The sequence below is a fragment of the Cololabis saira genome, chromosome 4 (genome assembly GCF_033807715.1).
Source record: "Cololabis saira isolate AMF1-May2022 chromosome 4, fColSai1.1, whole genome shotgun sequence".
NCBI classification, from domain to species: domain Eukaryota; kingdom Metazoa; phylum Chordata; class Actinopteri; order Beloniformes; family Belonidae; genus Cololabis; species Cololabis saira.
This window is the reverse complement of record NC_084590.1, coordinates 8832279-8845148: the sequence shown is the minus strand read 5'-3', so window position 1 is coordinate 8845148 and position 12870 is coordinate 8832279. Positions and strand designations below refer to the sequence as shown.

The window sequence follows — 12870 nt, the reverse complement described above, 5'->3', positions numbered from 1 at the left end:
AAAAGTTTTTAAGAAATTCAAGGCCTGTTTAAAATAGGGATTAGATAGGTCCCCTTTAAATCAAATATTACAAAATCTAAATAATTAATCACTTTGTTTATATGACAAATGGCTCTAACAGCTTCGGTGACGCAGCAGAGGTGCCATGAAAACATGATTATGAATTGAGACAGTCAATTAACAAGGCTCTGTTTGATTTAATGTAAATTCTAGTATTCAGTAGTTTGAGGAATGAAATGTCAGCTTAAGCGACCAGATGCAGTCAGTGGATCTGGATTAGGAGAAATAATGTCATTTTGTGGGGTTATTAGTCCTAATATCCTTTCCTGTGTCCATGAAGATGACCTGCCAGGCCTGGCCGTCTCTTCCTCTCCCTGGTGGCAGGGCTGTTTTGGTGGTGGTGGTGGTGGTGGTGGTGGTGGTGGTGGTGGTCATGTTGGGTAATAGAGGGTGTTGTGTTGGGGAGCAGTGACAGCTGGCGTTAGGTGGGCGACTCTGGGATGCCAGAGATCGCTGTTCAGCCTTCTGGAGGTGTCGTGGGACAAACTAAAGGAAACACTGGTGATCGGAGGTTCCCACCTGGAGACCCCAAAGACATGTGGGTTATTGCTGCCCACAGGCTCCGGTAGTCAGCCATGCATGCAGGGCAACATATGACCAACGCCGGCTCTTCTGCCTCCACTAAAGTGCTCAATTTGTTTTCCCCATCTTCTATGTGTAGTTTCCACAGCTTTCCTTCAAATCCACGTTAAATTTAAGTTTAAAAAGACCAATATTTGACAACAAAAGTGCTGCACTCACAGCAACAAATGAGAGCCAACGAGACAGTGGGTGACGTTACTGTATTTGGCCAAAGCTCTGTTTACGAAGAAAAATCTAGCTCAAGAACTTCATAGAGAAAGCTCTGGGTTTCAGTTGTATAGCCTTATTGAGACTGATGTCTTGAGTAACATCCGTGTACGACTGAAGAGACATTGGCACCATCTACAGTATGATTGATGGGGGACAGAGAGAAAATGGAACCAAAGAAGAGAAGGTCTTCCTTCTCCTCGTCCCATCAGTCTCAAGCACATTAATTGGGTTTGGATGGATTGGAGATCAATGGCAGGGAGGCCCTTCAATTGCTCAGTGGTAAAAGGGATTAAAATTTGAAATCAATTAGTTTTGTGTCTGCAAAACCTTACCTCTGCGGGAAAGGAAAATCAATTAAGGAAATTAAAAGTTGAAGCAGTGAAAAGAAAGTCATTTCCAACGAGTGCCGCTACTTTCATCCCTCCCAGAGCTCAGGCGCCGATCACAACCGAGGATTAGATTGTTCCTTTATCTGACTTTCTGAGAAAATGTTTGGCCCTTGTGGAGATACTCATGGGAGGAATCTGACCTTTGAACTTCTCACTTCATAAATGAGTCGGGACTCGAAGGGACACCAGGCACACAAGATGATATAAAATGAAAACGTGTCTGCGCAAAGAAAGGAAGAATCCGTAACGTCAGAAGCGCTTATGTAACAGACTGCAGCTTATGTCCTGCGCTTTGCAATTCATGCCACCCAAAATATCACTTCATTTCAACCAGAATTTCACCACAAAAAAAGAAACCTGATGTCTTACTTTTCAAGCTCAGGCTTCAAGCCAAAGGCTTCAGAGCCTCCGATGCTCACATGTGGTAAAGATACATAAATCCTCATCTCACTGGACTCACCGGAGTGCATGTTTTTAGTCAAAAATCACCACTGCAGCAGTTCAATAATTCCCATTACTGTAGTTAAGGTGGACATATCGTGATATAAGAGCAAATAAATAGATGGCAGCGCCGGGGAGGGGCTGGAAGTGTGGAGACAGAGTCTCTTTGAAGATGACAGCTTCTGCCTCAAAACAGACCACACAGATCAGTCTGTCGATAGCCATCTTCATTCTCTCTGTGGGGAATCACCAGGGGTCAGAGGTCGGCTGGCGACATAAAAAGAAGAAACAGGAGGGAGGGTGGGAAAGGAAGACCTTACCTAAAGGAAAGCCATGTTCATTTCTGGCTGAGCTGAATAACATGCACACGTCGGGGTTGAAGATGCAGAGAGTTACAACCTATGAAAATCTCTTTTAGCGTAAATAAGATCTTCTTTCTCCCATGGATGAGTGAATTTATTCTAGCTTCGTCTATGGACATGCATGTTTGGTTGACTGGTGGTTCTAAGTTATTTTACCTCCAGATTTGTACCATGACTTCATTTGCTCTGTAGTGGAGTGTTTATGTTAAGATATCAGGTTCTGGTGCTGGAAGACTCACTGGTCAAGCAGAATCACCTATCGTCCACGTGAACGCAGTCCAGGTTCAAGTCCTGGCCTGCAAATCCCTTAGCTGTGTATTCCCCACATTTCCTGTCAACCACCTACGGATAAAGGCCACTAGAGCCGTCATAAAATACACCCCCCCACCCGTGAACCAGGTCCTGGTCCAGGTTTCTTCCTCCTAAAGGGGAGTTTTTCTTGCCACTGTTTGATTTAAGGTTTTTCTCCCACTAGGGGAGTTTTTACCTTCCATTGTTTATATAATTGCTCGGGGGTTCATGTTCTGGCCTCTGGAAAGCGCCTAGAGACAACTTGTGTTGTAATAGACGCGATCGCTATATAGATTGAATTAAATTGAAATCCCACCCATAGTGACCGCAGACTCATCAACAGCAATGCTCAGTGAAACCAAAACATGATTCAAAGCCTAAACCTGCACGGTTTGAGGCATTTAAAGCACAGACTTATGGCCCTTTTCCACTAGTACCTACTCAGCGCGCCCCGACTCGGGACGCCTCGTCTCACCTCGTCACGCCTCCACCTGCTTTGTCCTCGTTTGTTTTTAGACACCCAGGTGAGAAGTGGGCGGGTTGGGGTGAAGCTGCTGTGATGTATTTGATTGTTTGATCTAAAGGAAGAAGACAACACACTAAAGATGTAGAACATGGAGGAGATGATAGATGTGCTGCTGGGTCTGTGACTTTTTTTTTTTATTTTGTTCGTCGGCGCTGATGAGAAATAAAGCCTGAATTATGGTTCAGCGTTAAACCGACGCAGTAGGCTCTGCATTGGTGTAACGCTGAACCATAAATCAGCCTTCAGCTGGAGCCGCGAGCTGCTGAGAAGTGACAGAGCTCCTGGTAGATCTGGTCGTTCCTTATCTCCGTCTAGATCCCTTTTTAATTCTCTCCTCAGCACCAGGTTTATGAACATCTGCACCTCAGAGTTGGATCATGAAACAGACTTTTGCACTGCCGTTGCCTGTTGAATAAAATGAGGAAGCCGCGAGTCGCTCTCGTACTGACTCCCCCCTTCCTGATTCAAACGTCTGACGGCCCCCCGACCAATCGGTGGTCTGTAGTGTGATGACGTCAGATACAGGGCCGACTCAGCTGCTTAGAACCTCGGCAGAATAGGTACAGAAAAAGTACCTACTTGGCATGCCTCTACCCGTCTCGACCCGTAGTGGAGAAGCGCAAGACGGGGGCGTGGCGAGTAGAAGCGTGCAGAGTAGGTACTAGTGGAAAAGGGCCATACGTTTCTGTGGCATAACTGAGCTAGATCATTCACTTTGGCTTACATCCTCAGCATTCACACAGAAAGGGGATGTAGCTCAGTGGTAGAGCGCATGCTTTGCATGTATGAGGCCCCGGGTTCAATCCCCGGCATCTCCATTAATTGTGTTAATAAACTGCATGAAAGAAGAAAGAGTAATCAGCAACACTGATTATTACATAAAGGATGAATTATGTTCAGAGTTAGATATATATATGTATATCTTTACAAGCTTACTATTTAACATAAATGCCTTCAAAAAGCTTTAATTTTCATGAGGAGTATATATGGGACACATACATATGTATTTACACTCACCGGACACTTTATTGGGGAGTGGTAGTCTGGTGGCTACAGAGGTGGGCTTGGGTCTGGAGTTCACAGGTTCCAGCCCTGAAATGACAACCAAGATGAACCACCTTGGGCCCCTGAGCAAGGCCCTAATCCTAATTGCTCCCTGTGTGTTTGTTCTCTCAGATGTAAGTCGCTTTGGATAAAAGCGGCTGCTCAATGACATTATTATTATTATAGAAATCAGATAAGCAAAGAGGGAGACAGTGCAGTGCAATGGTTCAGACTGGTCTCCTCTGCAAGGTTCTCCAAGTCCTAGGCACTGGTAATGTGTCTCTAGGCTCCCTCCTGAGATACATCTGGCTACACTTTCTTTATGTTGCATATTGCATTAAAATATACAATAGTATATTTAATGGTTTTTCTTCAATCCATATTTCATATTTTACTTTCCACATCCACATGAGTTGGAGTGATGTAATATCATAACAGAAGGTATTTGAGCGCAGAACAATATATTTTCCAACCCCATATACTGTATTTTAAAGGTTTTTGCTTTTTTTCTCAAGCAAAGAATACGTCAATATGAGCAAACAAAATCTATTATTTGCTCAAATATACAGTATAAATAGTCATTTGCTTTCTCGTAGGTCCCAGCTGTCTGCTGGCTTTCTCGCATCATTGTCAAACTAATGACTAAATATAACCTGTTTGCCATTTTTGTTTTACGCTACATGAGAAAGTGTCACTTAAAATACTAATGACTTAAAAAAAGAAAGAAAGAAGAAATACACATCATTACAGCTGTGCCCTGCAGAATGAAAGTGCAGAGATAGATTGGGAGTGGGAGCAGAGATTTGTGAAGCACAAATTACTTTTTTTAAACCACAGAATACACTTTTGACCTTTGAGTGTTTCGCTTGGGAAAAAAAATAAATCAAAATATACTACTACTACTACTACTACTGTCATTTAGGGGACACTTTTATCCAAAGCGACTTACATCTGAGAGAACAAGACAGGCAAGTATAATTTGTAACTTAAAGAAGATGCATGCAAAACACATTTTCTACAATCAGGAAGTCACGTAACTTCTTAAAGAGTTTGGCAGAGAATTTAAGCCATATGGTGGTGATGCATTTCCTACTATTTTGGGTAACACATGCATGTCCACATTAGCTTGCACGAACATTTGAAACTGTGCAGGAACCATAAGATTTACTTTGATAGTTGAATTTGTTGGTTTTTGAAACAGGAACAACTGAGATCAGGGTTAGCTCGGTGCTGCGGCGTGGTCATACTTATATGGTGTTAAGGCCTATTAACATTCCTGCTGGCATCATCACAAACGAAGTAGAGATTTAGGGTGTGGAAGCCTTGTGGCTTTGCTTTGTGGTAAAGTAGGGGGAAGTTTTCGCAAGGAACCATAATGGTCGTTTTTTTTTCTGTTCCTTCACATCAATAACAGTATATGTGTCATTTAGTCGTGAAGAATTAACCAGACACAGGCTTATACATATCTCTGATGTAAAAGCCTGAAAAAATGCTAGTAAATTGCTCAGCGGGTTAGAGTCATCACTGGAAGCCACAAGCAGTTAGGAAGAGATTCTTTAACAGCAATTAGTGATTATTCTCTCTTTGTGCCTGTGAATATTTACAGGATTGATGGACGCAAACCAAACTGCTTTAAACTAAACAGGAATAATGCAGTCCTTTTGTAAATCATCCTTATTATATCATGAAGTGATTTTAATTACCCCGCACTCACAATGTGCTTTAACAGCTTCACAAGCACCACTTCCACAATTCCCCACTAAACTTGGAAGATCTCACACACACTCCACACACTGAGTGGATAAAGGAGCTCTTATGTCAGCAAAGACAGAAAGAAAGAGGGAGGAAAAAGCTCTTTTACTCTGTCTCCCTACAAAAGAGGCAAACAGGCTTTGATACAAGTGAAGGGATGTTCCCCCCAAGCTCACTTGGAAGTAATCTATTCTAAACACAAGAAGACAAAAAAAAAACCATATCCCTGCCTAGCACTTGTACAGTAGAGTAGAGGCTCTTTGGAAATGCAATCGAGGTGAACATAAGGCGTGATGGAAGAGGCACGGGGTAAAGATGGAGAAGAATGTGCTCAGGAGAAGAGGAGGTTTGAGGAGCAGGGTAGCAGGGGAAGAGAGGAGGGGAGGAGGGGGAGAATGGGGACACCATAAAGGGGCGAAGAAGAAAAAAAATCATCTTATCCTGAAGTATCTGCACCTGAGAGCAATTTGTCCCCAATTTCGGGAGCTTAATCACACAGCTGAAGTGTGTGCACACAAATACTGACACACAGAGACACAGGGAATGTGGAATTTGCCGGGTCTGGAGGGAGTTAGACACGGAGATGATGTCTTCTGGGAAAGCTGCAGGGGTCTTTGAAGAGATACCCAGCTCTCCACCACTGTGCACACCAGACAGTGGGGGCCCACTCATTTTCAAGCACATCAAGGGTGTGTGCATATGTGTGTGTGTGTGTGCATGTATGTGAGAGTGAGAGCCGTACTCCTCCATTTTCTGACAGTATTTTTTTTTCTTTCATACTCCACAGGCTTCTCTTTTATGTTGTCGGCATTAAGCATTTTCTCCTTTTCCCTCTTATTCTTCCCCTGTTCTCTCTTTTAAAGTAGCTTGGGTAGAGCACTTCATGCGGGTGAGTGTGACATGGAAAGAAAAAAGGAAAAAATTAAAGCTGCAAGCAGCGATGAACGGGCCCTCGCACTCACGGCCACCGCCCCCCATAAGCATATCAGAAAAGACACCACCCACGACTTCCTATGTCAAACCATTCAAAAGTTATAGCAGAAAAAAGGGACAACCAATCAGAAGAAGGGGCGGGGCTAATTAAGGCCAACGAAGCTTAAGGACTCATTACAGAATCCCATGACACCACCCACAACTTCCTATGTCAAACCATTCAAAAGTTATGGCAGAGAAAAGTATTCTAGGGGGCGCTGTTGAGCCGTTAGGCCACGCCCATTAATGCAAACCATGAAATATCAAATTTATCGCCAAGTCTGTCTTGCATGCAAAATTTGGTGACTTTTGGAGAACTATCAAATATGGACCAATCAGATTTCAAAATGGCCGACTTCCTGTTCGGTTTCGGCCATGGCGCCAAGAGACTTTTCTTTAAGTTGCGCCATGATACAGGTGTGTACCGATTTTGGTGCATGTACGTCAAACCGTATCGTGGGGCTTGAGGCACAAAGTTTTCAAGGGGGCGCTGTTGAGCCATTTTGCCACGGCCATTAATACAAACCATGAAATATAAATTTATCGCCAGGCCTGCCTTGCATGCAAAATTTGGTGACTTTTGGGGAACTATCAAATATGGACCAATCAAATGAAGGGTGGCGCGCTTTTTGGCGTCTAGCGTCGCCACGGTAACACTTTTGAAAGAGAAAAGTAATGCGCGTAGTCGCAGGATAGAGACGCACATTTTGATGTATAACACATCTGGGTTCATGATACGGTTCGGGCCGTATTAATTCTCGAAGGAATGGCATATATTGCTCCAAAATTACGTGATTCATTCAGAATGTTCAAAATGGCCGACTTCCTGTTCGGTTTCGACCATGGTGCCAAGAGACTTTTCTGTAAGTTGCAACATGATACAAGTGTGTACCGACTTTCGTTCATGTACGTCAAACCGTATTATGGGGCTTGAGGCGCAAAGTTTTTTCTGTCTGAACCAATCAGATGAAGGGTGGGCGCGCTTTTTGGAGTCTAGCGTCGCCACGGTAATGCTTTTGAGAGAGAAAAGTAATGCGTGGTGTCGGAGGATGGAGACGCACATTTTGATGTATAACACACCTGGGTGCACGTTACGGTTCGGGCCTTATTAACTGCCGAAGGAATGGCATAAATTTCGCCAAAATGACACAACTAATTCAAAATGGCCGACATCCTGTTCGGTTTCGGGCATGACGCCAAGAGACTTTTCTTTAAGTTACGTCATGATACAGGCGTGTACCGATTTTCGTGCATGTACGTCAAACCGTATCGTGGGGCTTGAGGCACAAAGTTTTCTAGGGGGCGCTGTTGAGCCATTTTGCCACGCCCATTAATGCAAACCATTAAATATCAAATTTTTCACCAGGCCTGGCTTGGGTGCAAAATTTGGTGACTTTTTGGGCACGTTTAGGGGGGCAAAAAGGCCCTCCTTTCGTCAGAAAAATAATAAGAATTAAAGCTGCAAGCAGCGATGAACGGGCCCTCGCACTCAGGGCCACCGCCCCCCATTAGCATATCAGAAATGACACCACCCACGACTTCCTATGTCAAACCATTCAAAAGTTATAGCAGAAAAAAGGGACAACCAATCAGAAGAAGGGGCGGGGCTAATTCAGGCCAATGAAGGTCAAGGACTCCATACAGAATCTGATGACACCACCCACGACTCTCTATGTCAAACCATTCCAAAGTTATAGCAGAAAATCGGGACAACCAATCAGAAGAAGGGGCGGGGCTAATTAAGGCCAACGAAGCTTAAGAACTCATTACAGAGTCCCATGACATCACCCACAACTTCCTATGTCAAACCATTCAAAAGTTATAGCAGAAAAAAGGGACAACCAATCAGAAGAAGGGGCGGGGCTAATTAAGGCCAACGAAGCTTAAGAACTCATTACAGAGTCCCATAATACCACCCACGACTTCCTATGTCAAACCATTCAAAGGTTATAGCAGAAAAAAGGGACAACCAATCAGAAGAAGGGGCGGGGCTAATTCAGCCCAATGAAGGTCAAGGACTCCATAAAGAATCTGATGACACCACCCACGACTCTCTATGTCAAACCATTCCAAAGTTATAGCAGAAAATCGGGACAACCAATCAGAAGAAGGGGCCGGGCTAATTAAGGCCAACGAAGCTTAAGAACTCATTACAGAGTCCCATGACACCACCCACGACTTCCTATGTCAAACCATTCAAAAGTTATGGCAGAGAAAAGTATTCTAGGGGGCGCTGTTGAGCCGTTAGGCCATGCCCATTAATGCAAACCGTGAAATATCAAATTTATCGCCAAGTCTGTCTTGCATGCAAAATTTGGTGACTTTTGGAGAACTATCAAATATGGACCAATCAGATTTCAAAATGGCCGACTTCCTGTTCGGTTTCGGCCATGGCTCCAAGAGACTTTTCTTTAAGCTGTGCCATGATACAGGTGTATAGCGATTTTGGTGCATGTACGTCAAACCGTATTGTGGGGCTTGAGGCACAAAGTTTTCCGGGGGGCGCTGTTGAGCCATTTTGCCACGCCCATTAATGCAAACCATGAAATATCACATTTATCGCCAGTCCTGGCTTGCGTGCCAAATTTGGTGCCTTTTGGGGAACTATCAAATATGGACCAATCAGATGAAGGGGGGGTGCGCTTGTTGGCGTCTAGCGTCGCCACGGTAAAACTTTTGAAAGAGAAAAGTAATGCGTGTAGTCGCAGGATGGAGACGCACATTTTGATGTATAACACATCTGGGTTCACGATACGGTTCGGGCCGTATTAATTCTCGAAGGAATGGCATATATTGCTCCAAAATTACGCGATTAATTCAGAATGTTCAAAATGGCCGACTTCCTGTTCGGTTTCGGCCGTGGCGCCAAGAGACTTTTCTTTAAGTTGCGACATGATACAGGTGTGTTGCGATTTTCGTTCATGTACGTCAAACCGTATTGAGGGGCTTGAGGCGCAAAGTTTTTTCTGTCTGAACCAATCAGATGAAGGGTGGGCGCGCCTTTCGGCGTCTAGCGTCGCCACGGTAACGCTTTTGAAAGAGAAAAGTAATGCGTGGTATCGGAGGATGGAGACGCACATTTTGATGTATAACACACCTGGGTGCACGTTACGGTTCGGGCCGTATTAACTGCCGAAGGAAGGCATAAATTTCGCCAAAATGACACGATTAATTCAAAATGGCCGACTTCCTGTTCGGTTTCTCGACATGACGCCCAGAGACTTTTCTTTAAGTTGGGCCATGATACAGGTGTGTACCGATTTTCGTGCATGTACGACAAACCGCATTGTGGGGCTTGAGGCACAAAGTTTTCCGGGGGGCGCTGTTGAGCCATTTTGCCACGCCCATTAATGTAAACCATTAAATATCAAATTTTTCGCCAGGCCTGACTTGCATGCAAAATTTGGTGACTTTTTGGGCACGTTTAGGGGGGCAAAAAGGCCTTCCTTTTGTCAGAAAAATAATACAAAGAATTCCTACAGATACAATAGGGCCTTCGCACTGAAGGTGCTCGGGCCCTAATAATAAAAAAAATACAAATAATTCCTACAGATACAATAGGGCCTTCGCACTGAAGGTGCTCGGGCCCTAAAAAGAAACAGAATTCCATTTTCGCTCTTATCAGTGTCAGAAACACAGCATTAGACTTTGGATTGTGGCCAGCGCTGGTTCATTATGATTGCAATATAATAAAGGCTGCCCCCAGATCAGACGAGGTGATGGAATGAAGATTTGAGACAGAGGAGGTGGAGGAGGAGGAGGAGGAGGAGGAGGAGGAGGAGGAGGAGGAGGAGGAGGAACTTTGCGAGCGTCGAGCAGAGGGAGGAGGGAGTCTTGCGGTTGGGAGAGTTTGCTTAAAGCGCTGAGCTGTTATTGCAACGGGCGGCTCAGGAATGCGACTGCTGACTCCTCAGACCAAAGAGAGAAACAGAGAAGGGGAGAAAAAAAAGAGGAAGACTGGTAAGCCAGTGTGTGTGACCAGGAAAACCACATTATGTCATCGGAGTTCTATGATCGGCCAGTAACCGAATTCTATCACCATAAAAACACTCTGGTTTCCAATAATCAAATACACAAAACAAATACGGTTTCAACCCTCACACAGGGCGAGAACATCTAGAATCCCTGGATGTACGCACACTTCCACGTTGAATGTAATCCAGCATGGGGAGTAGCAAAGGATCAGCTTTTTCCCAGTCTGGTGTTTTCAATCATTTGATTCGAACAATCAGAATCGGTCCGATTGCGTAAAAATATGAATGATGTGAAAGGGAAACATTCAAGACGTTGTCAAAGTATCAAGACAATTCAATGTGGGTTGAAAACAGGAAATGTGAAGCAAAAGAAACATAAAAAATTGTAAAAGGAAGAGTCAAGATTTGTGACCTACAGTAACTGTACGACATTGTCTGAAGGAAATGGGATTAAAAACGTATCCGTCATTAAAGAGTCATAGAGTGTGACTGATTGAATAAAAGTGACGTTAGGTGAGGAATCATACATTTGTGCAAGGAAATAGTGCTGGAACATAAGTTTATTGCAAGTCCAGTGAAAGGTTTAGAGAGCTTAGAGATTCCGGGAGCAGGAAAGATAACATTCATTAACTCTACAGTAGCTGCATGGCTGCAGAAAGAGAAAAGAGTCTAAATGTTGAACCAAATGTTGGTTTGGTGATAATGGGGTAATTATTTAATGTATGTTGCAATGCAGAAATATCAACCTGACAAGGCCAGGATACTGTATAATCCATTTTCCAACCCTGGACAGAAAGTTTGGAACCTGATAGATGAAGAATATTGTTTTTCATCAGTAAAGCCAACGCTTCAGCGGACTCAGGGAAGATTTCTCCACATGACTGAGTGATCCTATAATGTATGTCCTCAGGTTGATCTGACAACAAAAAATCACTTGATCTGAGAATAAATGTAGAAAAGCAAATGTATTTTTCTAAAAGAGTTATGTTTTACAAATACAGAATGTTTAGCTGTTTGGTGAAATTGTTTCGTGTCGTGGCACCAGATAGCTCACTTGGTTGAGCAGCCGTGACACACACGGAGGCTGCAGTTCCTCCAGCAGCTGGAGAGGGTTGGACTCCCGCTCTGTGGTTCGCTCAAATTACTTTCAGTAAAGGCTTCAAACTCAAATAGACTGTCATAACTAGGACTTATTTTCTACAGAGTTAAATAACCAAATAATCCTCTTGCAAGTATAGTGATTCTCTATTTTTCTCCAGGAACTGTGGACAAAGCACTTTTACACTGGACTACTGAGACATAGTGTAAGTGAAACAGCCAACATCAAGAAAAGCTAGCACATCCCATATTTAAAAAATCACTTTCTCAAATATTGTATTTATAAAATGATTAATATAGATTGTTTAAATATTATGGGTTGTGTGAATGAAATTAATTTTGATTTGTCCGAGGAAGTTAAAATCTTCTTGAACTGGCAAATTAGGATGAGTCACCATTCATATTTGGATGTGATGAGTCCTTCACATACCATGACTCTATATAAACAAACAATGGCCACGGTAACATGTAACATGTAACATGATGTTTTTTAATTTGGAATTAATTATTCAGAATTAAACTATTTTCCTTCGAGTTTACATGGAAATAGTAATTCCGAATTGAGGTTTGCATGGAAAACACGTTTGATCGTCTTTCTCCAATTCCTCTACAAGTCTGGGGGTTGGGAAGGTTCTGATTGGATAGGGGGGCGGACCAGAAGTTACGTCTACCGGAAGAAAAACAAACTTAGGCCCTTAGACGCTACAACTTGAAAAGCTCATAATTTTTATGTTTCCTGTTTCCATCTGTTCTTTTAATTATTTCCAGGTCCTCCAAGCTATTTATTAAATAAATGGTCTCTGCTCTTGACCAGCGTTTACTGCGTGCTGCATCTTGAAACCGGCGGTCAGTGGTGTAAAGTAACGAAGTACAAGTACTTCGTTATTGTACTTAAGTAAGATTTTTGAGAATTTGTACTTTTATTGATACTTTCATTTTTCTGTACTTTTACTTTGTTACATTTTCAAGGAAAAAAATCGTACTTTTAATCTGCTATATTTAAAATTGGACACGTCGTTACTCGCTACAAATTAAAGAACAGCACAGCGGGGGCTGATTTATGGTTCCGCGTTACACCGGAGCTACAGCGTAGGGTACGCAGCGACGCACAGCCTACGCCGTAGCCTACGGCATAAGGTGTGCGTCGATTTAACGCGGAAACATAAGGC

The 12870-nt window shown here is 43.3% G+C and overlaps 1 non-coding gene across 1 annotated transcript; it reads left to right on the top strand.

The window, feature by feature from the left end:
• Positions 1-3607: 3607 nt before the first annotated feature.
• Positions 3608-3679, top strand: trnaa-ugc (transfer RNA alanine (anticodon UGC)). The gene has a single exon. It is a non-coding gene; the product is annotated as a tRNA-Ala (tRNA).
• Positions 3680-12870: the final 9191 nt, after the last annotated feature.